Source organism: Nesoenas mayeri (assembly GCF_963082525.1).
Source record: "Nesoenas mayeri genome assembly, chromosome: W".
Lineage (NCBI taxonomy): Eukaryota > Metazoa > Chordata > Aves > Columbiformes > Columbidae > Nesoenas > Nesoenas mayeri.
The window spans coordinates 7,109,610-7,125,586 of NC_137553.1; the positions used below are offsets into that span (position 1 = coordinate 7,109,610).

Here is a 15,977-nt window from a genome sequence, read left to right on the forward strand (position 1 = left end):
TCTCAAAATTGGCAAATTAACTTACAGTACCACACTTCACCAAATTTTTTCCAAAGTTCTGCATAACAACATTAATTGCAATACAGCACTAAACTCCAGAATTCCACATTTAAGCCACATTCAAGTAAAGTATCATTTCAAGTTTTTCTTTTTTCAGAATATTTCCCCTCAAAGTTACTCTAACGTGTAAGGATGCATCCTAAGGGGAAGCAAGGCCGAATTTTAGCAATGGAACCGGTTCCCATTATAAATATGCAAATTAAAATACTGAGCTCAGATGTGAAAACCAAATACCAAGGCCAAATATGTAGATAGATCACAGTTACACTTATTCAAGACAATATCTCAATTTTTGCATTGCACCTTTGAACCACTTATTGCTCGGCCAGGTAGCGGTGCCGCTGGGTCTCCTGACAAAATAGGTCAGTGCGCGCTGGAGCCCAACTGGCACCTGCCCCCCCACCGCCGCAGCAAGCTGAACTGGGCAAAGCTTTTATTAGTGTCTCATCTGGTGCGCTAAAACTGTTATTCTAAAACCAGGATTTTCTACTTGATGTGCATACAAAAAAGCCAAATTTAGCGCACCTAGATGAGAGACAGCCTGTCACAGAGTTGCACAAGTCTGGATATTGGAATAAAGCTAGTACGCTAGAAAAAAAAATAACAGCTACTACACACAAAATCTTAACACCACGTTCACGCAGTAAGGAACTAAATTACTCGTGATCTTTTGTACTATCACAAAACGCACCTTTTGAGTCAACCGATTCTCATGATTTAGCAGTCTGTGAACTTACTGTACCATATAGCACAGACCTACCAAAATTGCAACATACTTAAACAAATACCCACAAAGAAAACAGGTTAATAAGGAAAGCATCTTGCAGACTTTAACAAGTTTTCTGACCTGTGTGTTATCAGCTAATTCTCTCTCAGCTTGTTAAAGTTCAAATCGCCCCGCCTGTAAAACTGTCTGAAATGATTTAATGATTTCTTGTAGAGATTTATTTTGTCCTGCTCTTCTCGCCCTAAAAACAACATTAATTGCAACAAGGTGTTATACTTCAAGATTCTATTCCCCAGACACTTTTCCCAATCATTTAACTTATACCACAGCCACCATTAATTACAATATTTTACAAGATCTTCCTTCTTTGTATTTCTAAGTGCTTTCCTATGTTTTAAAACACCTCCCAATACCGATTTTTTATGAACACGACTGAAAACCATTATTCCTGACCCCATCTTGCAAGTAAAAACCTTGAGAAGATGACTGGGAAAAATGGGGAGAAAGTTTTACGGCGCGCTTATACCACAAAGAAACAATTCTAACAACAACCAGTAAAACAATTAACTCACATTCCTGACAAGCTGCTTGATTTTCAGAGAGGCAATAAACAGGAGCACATAATATGTACTGTAAAACTCGCAAATAACATGTTGATAGCAAACATTAGCATTCTCTGCTGCTAATTTCAACATCAATGCTTCCTTAACTTCTAAGTTTTATACCCTGAGTCCCCAGGAGCACCCCCTTTCCCGTCACGATTATCATGACTGTATTGCTGACTGTCGGATTCACTTGCTGTTAACTGATCTAATCTGTCACACAGTTCTGTTGTCCAGTTCTTATCCAGTGACTTCTTCTGTTCTCTCGTGGAAGTTGGAGGGTTAAAAGGCAGTAAAAGCAGATTGGTAAAATTGGTAAAAGGACTGATAGTACACTTGTTTATGACTTCGGCATTCTCAGCTTTCACAGGTTCTTTGAGCAAGTTGTCTGACTCCAGTCCTCTGGACTTGCTGTTCTCACCAGGGTTAGATGATGGTACAGGAGGCCACCCGCTTGGCATTTTTCCTCCCCCCGCCCCGGACTGCTGAACTATCGGGGGTCCTGAAAGCACAGCAGGGGATGGAATAGGGAGGGTATCGCAGACACAAACCGGGTAAACTTCATAGCAACTTTCAGGATACTTATCAGGCTGCAACGCTGCAAAAATTCCGGCAGCAGCAGACCGTTCAGCCTTAAGATCTTTTAAGGTAGTGATTATAAGCTTCCATGTAGTTACTAATGATTTAGCTTCTTTATCTCCATTGCTGACTTTATCCCATAATTTCTGCCCTATATTGTCCCAAAGTTCAAGTTTTGAGTCACTAATGCTCGTAACAGTCTTTTCAGGTTTTAACTGCTTCACTGCAGTAATTATCAGTTTCCAGGTGGTTACAAGGCCGAGAATATATTTTTCACGGTGACTAATTGCCTTCCACAACACAGTTCCCATTTTTTCCCAAGTCTCTATTTGAAAAACTCCTGACAGGTCAGCAGGATACCCATTGCCTCTGCACCAAATTAATAGTCTTTTGAGGTTCTTCGCTGATTTATCATCATCTCTAACCATATCCCATAACACATCCCCTAATTTTCGCCATTCACTAACATCAAAAAGAGAATCCGGATTCTGAAAACAACCCTTAACTTTACCTAACGCTACTAACCCCATTAAATGCTTGATACAATCTACTCCCCGCTTTTCTAAAAAGCGCTACAATAAATCTAGGGCTACTTCTAAATCCATAGTTCCATTATCCATATCCTGATACCTGCCCTTAGGCAAAAGAAAGGCGCCTTACCCTATAATCCTTGGTACCTTGTAAACCTGGCACCACCTGCAGCCCTTGCCCTGTAGCCCACGCAGATGGCAAACTCCTGAATTCAGTTCAGGTCCTCGGAGACGACACACCGACGCACGCAGTGTTCGGTTGCTCTTGACCCCCCGGTCGCTGCTTCCCGGTGCCCCTCTGCTTCAGCCGCTCCTTCGAGGGTCCCTGTTTGGGTACCACTTGCTAGTTCGCGGCTGAGGAAAACATGCAGGCCGACTCAATGTGAGTGATAAAGCATGATTCAACTTTATTGCCCGAGATAGTGCGTATTTATACCAAATACCATAATTATGCATACTTGTCTCTATCTAATAGGCTAAGCACTAAAAGGTTACATTCACTTACTCCACTTACTTGCAGTTAGCTAACTATGCACATTCCGCACTCTTCTGACTCCTACTTTCTCAAGTTGTTTATCACCTCTTCAAAGGACATGCTGACCCTGCTTTAATCAGTACTTTTCCATTTCTCCTTTTCCCACGGCCTACTAGTAAAGCAATCTAAGGCCTACTTATGTCAACTAGAACGGGCTCTGCTCATACAGTTGCTCGGTGGACTCATGTCCATGCTCCTTGAGCCAATTCCTGACAAGACGGACAAACGACATAGACCAAGTTCTTCCAGGATGAAAGTAGTAGATGCCATTTATTGCCACAAGTGCATTTTTATACAGTTTTACCAATTCATGTGTCTCTTCACTATTGGTTACAAGGTACAGCAGTAACATCTCATTGGCTATTTTTGCTATCATCAATGTTACTCTTTTACTCCCTTCTCTCTCACGGGTACATCCTTAACATCTCCAGATACTCCTTTACTCCCATTTTTCTCATGGGTAGGCCTTCAAGGCTAATTTCTGTTCCCATGCCCTCTGTCAGGGAATCCAAGGACCCACCGTAGTCCCACAGTCAGGAACCTCTTCACAAATCAAATTCACATGCCAGCAGGCTTAAAAATTTATTCCTTTAAACTAGTCTTCACACACTAAGAATGGTCCCGTTGACTTTGCTGGAACTGCTTGAATGCTCATGACATGTAAACTAAAGTGTGCTAAAAGAGAGCTCTTGAATTCAGCACTGATCTCAGTAAGGTAAGGACATCACCTCAGCTGTTTGTGGGGTCAAAGCCTTGCTTTTCATTAAGTGGAAACAATTAAAAAAATATAAATCAAACTCATTTCCCATTATTAATTTTCCCCAATGACTACCACAGCTTTTCCTACGGTTACTAATATTGATGTGGTTATTGTCACAGGAAGGAAATAGAAGGATCATATATGAGGCAACACAAACAGAAACCTATTAGGAGGATTGATACAGATGAATTTATAATCTCCTGCTATTTATTGTGTCTCTTTCTTGATACTCGCAATATAATATCATACTGGATGTTACTGAAAGACATTTAAAGAACAAGGCAATAATCAGGCACATTCAACATGGGTTCACAAAGGGAAAGTCCTGTTTAACTAATCTGATATCCTTCTACGATAAGGTCACCCACCTAGTGGATGAAGGGAAGGTGGTGGATATGGTTTTTCTGGATTTTAGTAAGGCCTTTGATACTGTCCCTCACAGCATCCTTCTGGACAAGTTGTCCAACTGAGATGAGCAGGTACATGGTGTGCTGGGAGAAGAACTGGCTGAAGGGTAGAGATCAAAGGGTTGTAGTGAACAAGACTGCACCTGGCTGGCGATTGGTCACCAGAGGTGTTCCTCAGGGCTCAGTTCTAGGGCCAGTTCTGTTCAATATTTTTATCAGTGATCTGGATGCAGGAGTTGAATGCACTATTAGCAAGTTTGCTGATTATACTACACTGGGAGCTGCTGTTGACTCCCTCAAGGGATGAAAGGCCTTGCAGAGGGATCTAGACAGACTGGAACACTGAGCAACCATCAATGGCATGAAAGTTAAGTTCAAATGCCAGATTCTGCACCTGGGATGGAGTAATGCTGGTCACAAGTATGAAGTGGGAGAGGAGTGGCTGGAGAGTAGCCCTGCAGAAAGGGATCTGGGAGTGCTGGTTGACAGTAGGCTCAATATGAGTCAGCTGTGTGCCCTGGCAGCCAAGAGGGCAAACTGCATCCTAGAGTGCATCATACACAGTATAACCAGCTGGTCAAGAGAGGTGATTATCCCTCTGTATTCAGTGTTGGTGTGGTCTCACTTTGAGTACTGTGTGCGGTTCTGGGCCCAATAATTGAAGAAGTATGCGTTCAGAGGAGGGCAATGAAGCTGGTGAAAGGGCTGGAAGGAATGTCCTATGAGGAGAGACTAAGGACTCTGGGTTTTTCTAGTTTGGAGAAAAGGAGGCTGAGAGGCAACCCATTTGGTCTCTACAGCTTCCTGAGGAGGGGAGGTGGATAGGGAGGTGCTGATCTCTTCTCCCTGGTATCCAGACACAGGATGCATAGGAATGGTTCAAAGCTGCATCAGGGGAGGTTCAGATTTGAAAGTAGGAAGCATTTCTTTATGGAGAGGGTAGTCAAACACTGGAACAGGCACTGTCACAGGTGGTCGATGCCCTGTGCCTGTCAGTGTTTAAGAGGCATTTGGAAAAATGCCTTTACTAACATGCTTTAACTTTTGGTCAGCCCTGAAGTGGTCAGGCAGTTGGACTAGATGATCACTTTAGGTCCCTTCCAACTGAACTATTCTATGTAATGTATTACAAAGCCAGGAGGTGCTCAGAATAATTGTGCAGAGTGCAGACTTTAACCATTAGTAATTCAAATTAATTGAAAGATCATTAATATAGCCTTAACTCAGTGTTGTTAGAGTGGCCCGGAGATGCTTTATTGACTCTATGTGCTTGGTTTTCATGTTGCTTTTTGCTTTATAGTAATTTTATCAAATGATGAAAATTGGTTATTTTAAGAGCATATATATGTCTGCAAAATACATTAAAAATACTACTATTTGTCAGGACTCTAAGACTTTTAAAAAAAATCTCCGCGCATAATTTCAGTTCATTCTGGATATCATCTCCAAGTATGTGGAGGAAAATAAGGTTATCAGGATGAGTCAACATGGATTCACCAAAGGGAAAGCATGCTTGACTAACCTGAAAGCCTTTTATGATGGTATGACTAGCTAGGTAGATGAAAGGAGAGCAGTAGGTGTTGTTTACCTTGACTTCAGCAAGTCCTTTGACACTGTCTCCCACAACATCCTCATAGGTAAGCTCAGGAAGTGTGGGTTGGATGAGTGGACAGTGAGACAGACTGAGAACTGGCTGGATGGCAGAGCTCAGATGGTTGTGATCAATGGTGCAGTCTAGTTGGAGGCCTGTAGCTAGTGGTGTTCCCCAGGGGTCCAGTCTTGGTCAATCTAGTCATCAATGACCTGGATGAAGAGACTGAGTGCACCCTCAGCAAGTTTGCTGATGATACCAAACTGGGAGGAAGGGCCAACACACCAGAAGGCTGTGCTGCCATTCAGCGAGACCTGGACAGAGAAGAACCTCGTGAAATTCAACAAAGGCAAGTACCCCAGGTACCAGTACAGGTTGGGGGTGGACCTGCTGGAAAGCAGCATTGCAGAGAAGGACCAGGGAGTTCTGGTTGACAACAGGTTGATCATGAGTCAGCAATGTGCCATTGTGTCCAAGAAGGCCAATGGTATCCTGGTGTGCATTAAGAAAAGTGTGACCAGCAGGTCAAGGGACGTTATCCTCTCCCTCTACTCTGCCCTAGTGAAGCCACATCTGGAGTACTGTGTCCAGTTCTGGGCTCCCCAGTTTAAGAAGGACAAGGAATTACTGGAGGGAGCCCAGCAGAGAGCTACAAAGATGATTAGGGGTCTGGAGTATCTTTCTTAAGAGGAGAGACTGAGAGAGCTGGGTCTGTTCAGCCTGGGGAAGAGAAAGCTGAGAGGGGATCTTATTTATGCTTATAAATATCTCAAGGGTAGGTGTCAAGAGGATGGGACCAGACTCCTTTCAGTGGTGCCCAACTATAGGATGAGGGGCAATGAGCACAGACTGAAGCACAGGAGGTTCCATTTAAACATGAGGAGAAACTTCTTTACCCTGAGGGTGACAGAGCACTGGAACAGGCTGCCTAGAGAGCTTGTGCAGTCTCTTTCTCTGGAGACATTCAAAACCTGCCTGGACACATTCCTGTGTGATCTGCTCTAGGTGTACCTGCTTTAGCAGGTGGGTTAGACTAGATGATCTCCAGAGGTCTCTTCCAACCTCAACCATTCTGTGGTTCTGTAATTCCTACAATAATTTAAATTTCATAGAGGAAACTGCTAATGAAAGAAAATCCAGAATTAAATGTAGGCTCTAAAAACATTTGCCAGTACCCTTTTTAATGATATTTAGACATAATTTTGTATATTTATTTTTTCATGTAATTAACTGCAAAATAGTTCGACTTGCAATGGAAATAAGATTTCAAAATTGTGAAATGTTAGTTCAGAAATTTAATTCCCAGGCTGCAAAAATCCATCATATTTCTTTCAAAAAGACATATGTTGAATGACTGCACATACAAATGTAAGAGTGGAAATATGTTTAATATAAGTCGAAGCTGGTTTTATCATTTCACTGAAGATGCCTTTTTTTTGTTGTTGTTGAATGGTGGTTATAGACTCTCTTACTCTCTTTAGGTCCTGCTAGTGCCGTGATTTATTTCTGTTGTAAGCTCTGCTCAGCATCACTGAGGTGCAGATGACCTTTGGTCTCTGTTCTGCCTGCAGCTGCAAGCCTGCTATACCCCCACTGCCTATGCACCTCGCTCACGGGGGCAGCGTTGCTCTCAAAGCCTGTGGAATCAGGGTCACACTCATCGGCTGTTCCTGCCCATGCCCACAGTCAGAGGCCCGCAGAGGTGCCGACACCTGGCCATACGCTGCACACGGCCCTTCCAGCGGCCAGCTAGGGCCTCGCAGCGCCCGCCCAGGCTGGTTTGTACGACCACGCCCTGGGCCTGCGTCTCGGTGACCCGTTTCAGCAATACAGTGCTCAGCCCGGGCCGCAGCGGCTCATATTGCCAGCCGAGGCTGCCGCTACCTCCAGACTGCCCACCTTCTCCTAAGACTGTTCTCCTGAGTATCTGCTAGTGCCGGTAAGAGTAACGTTGTAGAGCTGCCCCGCCACACGGTTAATTACGGCGGCGCCAGGGACTTCAGCAGGTGGTGCGTGCACTGGGGATTCCCCTGTAGCCCCCGCGCGGAATATTCGGGATTGTTCCCGTGACGTCACGGCAAGGGGGTTCCCGCCAGCAGGGAGGGGTCGCACCCTCGGTAGCGGCTGGGAAGCTCAGCCCCGGACGTTCACAGGGTCGCGCCGCCGATGTTGTGAGGCTTGTGCGCGCAGAGGATTGCGGCTCGGAGCGGCGCCATTTTGGGAGTGAGACAAGGGGAGGGGGAGGGTGAGGTGGAGTTGGAGTGTGCGCGCGCGTCGCTCTCGCGTCCGGGGCTCTCACGGTTTTTGGGGGCAGGAGAGGGATAGTCTCTGCTAAGGGTGGTCTGGCTGTGGCGGGCCCGGGGAGGCGGCGGCAGCGGCAGCATGAAGAGGCCGCCCAGTTCCTTTCCTCGCCGCGCGGTGAGGCCCGCCCTTGGGGAGGGCAAGGGTAGCTGCCCATGGCGCGGCGGCGGCGGCGGCGGCTGCTGCTGCTGCTGTTGTTGTTGTTGTTGTTGTTGTTGCTGCTGTGTGGGGGTGGCGTGGCTGGTGAGTGCTTGAACGCGGGCCGCGGCCACCCTGGAAGTCAGGGCAAGCGCCCAGTGCGGGCCGGTGGAGCCTTTTCTGAGGCCCACCGCGGCGCTGCAACAAAAGGCCTTTGTTGGGGCCGAGGAGTTGGGGGGTCTGTCCGCACGCTTCACAAGCAGGCAGCCCCGAAGCGATGAGGCTTTCTCCAGGGCTGCACTGGAGGGTTCCCTAGGTGGCTCCCACCGCCTCCCGGGCTTATTCTCTACTTAAACTCGGTGTCCCTGGCCCAGGTTAGAGCCTTCTTCCTCAGGTGCCTCCTGCAGATCTATTTATCTTTTCCAATAAAATGATAAATGTTCCTTTCTGGTTGTTTTTTATTCTCGGAAGTTGGAGAAAGGAATACGTTTTCACTGATAGGCTGTTTTCTCCGATAAATATGCATGCTACTTTTTCCAGGATGTGAGTGAATGTTTAACTCAGATGTCTGTACTCAGGCTTGGCTGCCTGATTGCATATGTGTTTGTTTTTTAAGATTCAGCTTTATGTACTTGTCTATTGCCAATTCAGATTTCAAAAGGCAAAACTGATTGTTCTGGTTCTTTTTCCCGTAGGTAATTTAGGTTACAAAGAGGGTCCTGGACATTTGGAACCTTTTGCTTCAGCTGGTAGGAAGGAAAAAAGGGGGAAACCGTTCTGCACCAGTTGCTTCTTGTGAAAGGGGAGAAATATCGGACACTGATCTGGGATTATTTGTCCAAGTGCTTCTTCCTGAAAAGGCTTCTGAAACGATCGTTAGGCATATGAGAAGTGAATTGGAAGTTGGAAGTCATGAGCTTTTTCTTTCTAGAAGTGTAGAGCACCTCACCCTTGGATGCTTTTGTCCATGGGGCATGTATACACGGCTAAATTTATAAAGTTCTGAATACTTTGGCTGCCAAAATAAAGTGCTGTTTTGTTTTTAATTACTTTTTCCTTCCAAGCAATGTTCTTTCTGAGCCAGAGGTATAACCAGTTTTGTGAACTGGCTCCAAATTAAATGCAGACTGAGTCACTGCGTAGACATTGCTGAAAAGTTTCATGGTGGATATTTTTACCCTTATTTTTTAGATTTTCTGATATAGCCTTCTGTCATTTTGTAGTGAGACCTATTTTCTAAATTAAGTGTTTAATATTAATTTATTTATAATTTTTCTTTTATATTTTAATATTTTTTTGTTGAGAAATGTTGTTGCCAATAAGCAATATGGTGGTATCGAGAGAGCTGTTATTTACAAATGCTTCTGTTACCCAAAGCTAGGAAATGTTCCTCAGTTTAGATGTGAAATTTGGATTTTTTGCTTCACAGTTTGTGGTGTAAAAAGTGTATTTATTTCACCTGTAACTGATGCTTCTTATAGTGAATGTACATGGAATAGATGAGAAGAAGCTGTCAGAGGAAAAAAAAAAAAAAAGAAAAACAACAAACCAAACTTCTTAAGGCAGAGGCTTGGCAGATTTTGGAAATAGCCTTGTGCAGTCTGTAAGCAACAAGGATGGGTAGCTGATTTTTGTGAGGTCAAATCTGTGTCAAACAGCTACAAATGTAGTATTGATAAGAACTCTGGATATTATCTCAACGAAAACAAACTGGAAAAGTATGAGTCATGCAGTACTAACACCTTGTGCAGTCCTCTTGGATTAGGTAAGTGTTGTAGTGTTCATAAATCAATTTACACTTCACTAAACATTTTATCAGTAGAATGGTTAAACCAGTAACTTACTGCCTAGAGGATGTTGGGTTTTTTTTGGGGGGAGAATGTTGAGCTTGCAGAATCTAATTTTTACTTGCAGTTTTTAATAATTAATGGAATATTTTGAAGAATTTGAAGAATATATGTATAACTACAAAGATAGATTTGTAAGTATGAGTGTGATTTTTTTTTTGGGGGGGGGTGATTAAAAAATATGTACATCTAGACTAAAATCTGTAGGTAACTTATCCTTCATGTTAGTATTGTGATTTCAACAATGAGTCGTTATTGAACAAGTCTGCTGGTTGGCTTATGCATCTGTCTTTCCATTTGCATTAGACATGATAATGTAGCATTGTTTTTTTTGTTTTTTTCCACTGTTCTCTGTCACTTATGGGAGCCAGATATTTATTACCAAAATTAATTTACTGCCTGTGCAAACTGACTTTTTAATGTATTGATATTTTAAGGTTGGGATCAGAGTAACTTCCTATTCTGTAATGGGAATGAATGAGTCTGATTGGTCTGAAAATATACCATAATACTCCTCCCTCCCCTTTTTGGAAGGATTCAAAACAAAATATAGTGGTGAGCCAACCAACTTTACATGTTATTGTTAGATGTATTGCTTCTCCTTTCCCCCTGTAGTGGTTAAATGTTTCTGAAGATACAGTTTAAAGGTTGAAATTAATATATTTACAGTATATTTTTTCTAGGTTTGCTTTTAGCTGAATTACTCCTGCCTCAAAGAAAATTAAGATGGACAGAACAACTTAATTCAGAAGTCAGTGGTAATTTTACTAAGTTCTCTCTCCACTATTTTACCATTATTCTTAAAGTTTTAAATAATTATTTGGTAAACTGTAAACTGATTGTCTGGTAAAGGTGACACTTTTACCTTAGTCGTGACCTTTTCCAAAATTTTTCAGAGCTTCTGCAATACTGAAGTATTAATAATAGTGAACTAATGAAAAAAATGGTTTTCTCTAAGGGCACTGCAAAGATGTTTGGGAAGATGGCTTGTGTTAAAGCCTTGTAGAAAAGTAATTTTAAGCATGTGAAACTGTGTCTAAAGATTACTACAGTTTGTTGTGTTTGTTGTGTTTTTTTTTTCTTCCCCTCCCCTGTAACTTTTTATTTTGACCATAAATGAAAGACTTACACCTAAATAAGTATTTTTAAATTCTTGGGTTCACTGAAGAAGTTCTATTCTTTGTGTTGTCTTGTCAGTACATAAAAGTTGACCTGGCTTCAGTATTTTGCTTTCTTTGAATGGCTTTGCTGTTTTGTTATTTTAACTTTTATTTCAGTTTTGTTGTTTTGAAAACATGGAAACTGTGCAGTGTGAATAGGAGTCTGTTTCTCTAAACCAAGGGTGTCAAACTAATTTTCAACAGGGGGGCACATCAGCCTCACGGTGCCCTTCAAAGGGCCAAATGTAATTTTAGGACTATAAATGTAACTACTCCTACAGTCCTAAAATTACATTTGGCTCTTTGAAGGGCACCGTGAGGCTGATGTGTCTCCCAGTGAGAAAGAGTTTGACACCCCTGTTCTAAACTCTTGTGGCTGTGGCTCTTCTACATGGAATCTGAGTGTGACTGGGATTGACTGAATGAACTGAGCCACATGTGAAGGAACCGAACTAACAGAAAAATCTTCCTTGTTCTTTTAGTTGCCTTAGTCTGTTTTGCTTGAAAACACTTGGTGAATGGGAAGAATTCCAGTGTGTCTATTTTATCAGATTTTGTCTATTATATGGCCATAAACATAGTAATACAAGTACTACTTAAATCACAGAGAAAGTGATGTCTATCTTTTTTCAAGCTATTAACTTTCAGTGCTATGAGACACTTTTACCTCTTGACAAGAGGTTCTCACTGAAATCAAGGAACTGTATTCCTTCCACTTACTATTTTGGGTGACATCTTTATCTGAACTGTTTATCTTCTGGATGTTTTGAAGACTTTGCTTTTTAGCTTTATTAAATTAACTCTCTACATCTTTCTGGTTGCTGGTAGGATAATTTTTTTTCTTTTTGCCATGTTTGCGCTAGGGAAGTGCAGTTGTTCTGATTTGTATGTGTATGTATTTGACACAGATTCAGGCATGTTTTACAGCTGTGCCCTGAGGAAAATACGCACTTGGGTGAAGACCACTGAGGAGAAAATGCCTAGCATGCTGGTCCACTTCAATTCTGTCATCAGTTTTTTATTTGTATAATGCTGACAGTCTGCTAAGTTTGCAGACGACTATGAAGATAAGCTCCTGAGATCTTATACTTTAAGCCTTGATGTAAACATAGTTTTTGTACTGGAATAACTGGCAGCAGCTTGGCTCTTTTACTGATGCACTTATTCTGTTAGAATCCTAAAATGAGTACATTTGTACTGAAAAATTGCCTTGAATGGTGTAGCCTGCTCTGCTGTGTGAAAAAACTGCTGGTGGTATCTTCTAAGTGCAAGCAGAGTTCAAACTTGCAGCAAAGCTTAAATGGAATTAAATCTGTAAAATGATATAAAGAATTTAGCTTTGTTAGCACTTCACAAGCTGATGTAGAATCACAGAATCATTTCAGTTGGAAGAGACCCTCAGGATCATCAAGTCCAACCATAACCTAACTCTAGCACTAAACCATGTCCCTAAGAACCTTGTCTAAATGCCTTTTAAACACCTCCAAGGATGATGACTCCACCACTTCCCTGGGCAGCCTGTTCCAATGCCTGATAACCCTTTCTGTGAAGAATTTTTTCCTAATTTTCAATCTAAACCTCCCCTGGCACAACTTGAGGCCATTTCTTCTTGTCCTGTCAATTGTTACTTAGGAAAAGAGACTGATATCCACCTTGCTACAACCTCCTTTCAAGTAGTCGTAGACAGCAATAAAGTCTCCCATCAGCCTCCTTTTCTCAGGGCTAAACAGCTCCAGCTCCCTCAACCACTCCTCATAAGACTTGTGCTCCAGGCCCCTCACCAGCTTTGTTGCCCTCCTCTGAATTCTCTCTAGTACCTCAATGTCCTTCTTATGATGAGGGGCCCAAAACTGAACACAGTATTCAAGGTGGGGCCTCACCAGTACCGAGTACAGTGGCACAATCATTTCTCTAGTCCTGCTGGCCACGCTATTTCTGATACAAGCCAGGATGCTGTTGGCCTTTTTGGCCACCTGGGCATACTGCTGGCTCATATTCAGACAGCTGTCAGTCAACACCCCCAGATCCCTTTCTGCCAGGCAGCTTTCTAGCCCTCTACCCTGAGCCTGTAGCATTGCCTGGGATTGTTATGACCCAAGTACAGGATTGAGCACTTGGCCTTGTTAAACCTCATCCAATTGGCCTCAGTCCAATGATCTAGCTGGCCTAGATCTCTCTGTATGGCCTTCCTACCCTTCAGCAGATCAACACTCCCACCCAATTTGGTGTCATGTGCAGACTTACTAAGGGTGAACTCAATCCCCTCATTCAGGTCATTGATAAAGAGATGAAACAGAACTGGTCCCAATACTGACCCCTGGTGAACACTTGTGACCAACCATCAACTGGGTTTGGCTCCATTTACAACTCTTTGGGCCTGGCCCTCCAGCTAGTTCTTTATCCATTGAAGAGTATACCTGTCCAGGCCATGAGCTGCCAGCTTTTCCAGGAGAATGCTGTGGAATATGGTTTCAAAGGCTTTACTGAAGTCTACACAACATCCACAGCCTTTTCCTCATCTACTAGTTGGGTCCCCTTGTAGGAGATCAGGTTGGTTAAACAGGACCTGCCTTTCATAAACCCATGTGACTGGGCCTGATCATATGGTTCTCTTGTATGTGCCGTGTGATGTTACTCAGGATGATCTGCTCCATGACCTTCCCCGGCACCGAGGTTAGACTGGCAGGTCTGACAAGTCGCCCACAGATCCAGCAGGGCTCCTTCCTTGGTAGGCTCACTAACCAGCTGCGTCAGGAAGTTGTCTTCCATGCATTCCAGGAGCCTCCTGCATTCCTGTAGATGCACTTCAGCCGGACCATTGATTCCACCACCTTTTTCTGGTGAGAAGCCCTAGATCCCTTTTGGCCAACATTAAGTGCTTCCATGGTTTCTGACACATTGACGACCCTTGTGTTTCTCTTACTGCGTGGTTCTCCATCCCCTACCTCCACTGGGACGGCAGATGGAAGGGCCTCTCTAGCACTACCCTCAAATGCTGGCATGTTGCCCTTGGGTATGCCTCTGCCACACCTGGTTTCCTTCCTCCTTAAAATCTAGTTAAAAGCTTTCTCAATAAGTCCTGCTAACTCCTGCCCCAGGATCCTTTTCACCCTTTGAGACAGTTGCATCCCATTTGTTGCTAGCAGGCCAGGTGCCATGTAAGCTGGCCCATGATCAAAAAACCCCAAATTCTGACAGTGACACCAGTCCCACAGCCAGGTATTGATCTGGTGTGTCTTCCTGCATCTTTCCTCATTCTACCTAGCAACTGTGGGGACAGAGGAGAACACTACTTGTGTTCCTGATCCCTTGACCATGTGTCCCAAGGTCCTGAAGTCTCCTGATTGTCTTTAGTTTTCCCTTTTCAGTTTTGTCACTGCCTACCTGAAAAATTATTAAGGGGTAATAGTGTGAGGGCCTAACCAGGGCAGGGAATTTCCTTTTTATGTCTTTAACCCTGGCCCCAGGGGGGCAGCAGATTTCCCTAAGAAGTGGATCAGGCCTGCATATGGGGCCTTCTGTTCTCTTTAGAAGGGAGTCTCCTATGATGAGAACCCACCTTTTTTTCTTTGTGGGAGCTGTTTTGATGGAGGGTGCAGGGTGACTTATTCTCTGCGGCACCTCCAACTTAGCGGAACCACCTCCTTCAATGTTGTTGTTTGGTTCCACTTGCAAGGCCTTATGCCTGTTTTGCAAGGGAACTTGAGAGGGTGGGGTGGTCGTGGTCACAGTAGGGACTCTCCTTCTGTGCCAGGCAGGAACTTGCTGCCGTTTCCTCTTATTCCTCAAGTCAATGCATTCCACATCCTGAGCCTCATGCCTGTTGACCAGAGGCACCTGGGAAGGTGAAGTGGGTAAGGGGGTGTTTCTCCTGCCACCCCAAGTGTGGACTTTCTTCTGTTCATCCTTTTCCCTTGACCTGTTGGAGCGATAAAGGACTCAGCAAACAATTCGATTCATTGTGAATCACGCTAAAGCCATTTATTACAGAAACAAGCCTCCTTATATATGCAACTATATTCTAATCATGCCTCCACGCTCCAAGCATCGATTCGCTAAATGAGTATCATGGGCTGTCCATGTGCTGGAGTCTCACTGATGATATGTCCGATGATTCATGCCACGCCAGGACCCCGCTGATTGAGGAACGCCCCTCTTTCTCACAGCAGATTCTGTTCTCAGCTTCTCGAAGAGGCCTTGAGATTCCTTTGAGCCTGACTAATTCAGCAACAAATCTTTATCTATCAAGACCCCTCCACACTTCCCCCTTTCTGTTCTTGAATTAGTCAGGCCCCTTTAACTGCACGGTGAATCATTTTTGAAATATACTGCAACATAAAACACGTGATTAACAACATAACTACAATTACATATAATGCAGTTAAGCCTAACTTAATAAGATCAAACAACTACCTGCCTATTCTTAAAACCTTAATTCTATTATGACAACCTTATTATCACACTATTTTAATAGATTCAAAATAACCAGACAAGTTAATACAATATATTCTCTTAAATTCCTAAAAGATTTATAACTGCGCAGTTTATAGGGTAACATACTTAATATCATCAGTATATACTAATAATTGAATTAATATCTTAAAAGTTATCTCAACCTATTTAAAAGATCAATAGCTTAACCTTAATATCCCTTCTAAAACTTTATAAGTTGCTAAACTTAGATTACTATGGTAGAGATATCTCATAATTTTACCTTATCTATGCATTGACTATCTAATC

General features: G+C 43.2%; 1 protein-coding gene across 14 annotated transcripts in view; it reads left to right on the forward strand.

The window, feature by feature from the left end:
• Window positions 1-7,511: 7,511 nt before the first annotated feature.
• The window catches only part of LOC308051380 (vasculin-like), an 86,570-nt gene continuing 78,104 nt past the window's right edge, over window positions 7,512-15,977 (forward strand). For 2 of the 14 annotated variants that reach the window (XM_080361783.1, XM_080361779.1), the window contains exons 1-3: window positions 7,514-7,730; window positions 8,926-9,995; window positions 10,747-10,828. The gene's annotated coding sequence lies outside the window, so the exon portion shown is untranslated. Of the gene's footprint in view, window positions 7,731-7,805; window positions 8,015-8,054; window positions 8,210-8,925; window positions 9,996-10,144; window positions 10,212-10,514; window positions 10,633-10,746; window positions 10,836-15,977 lie in introns of those variants that run through there. The other 12 variants (XM_080361795.1, XM_080361794.1, XM_080361780.1 and 9 more) reach the window with 12 other exon arrangements.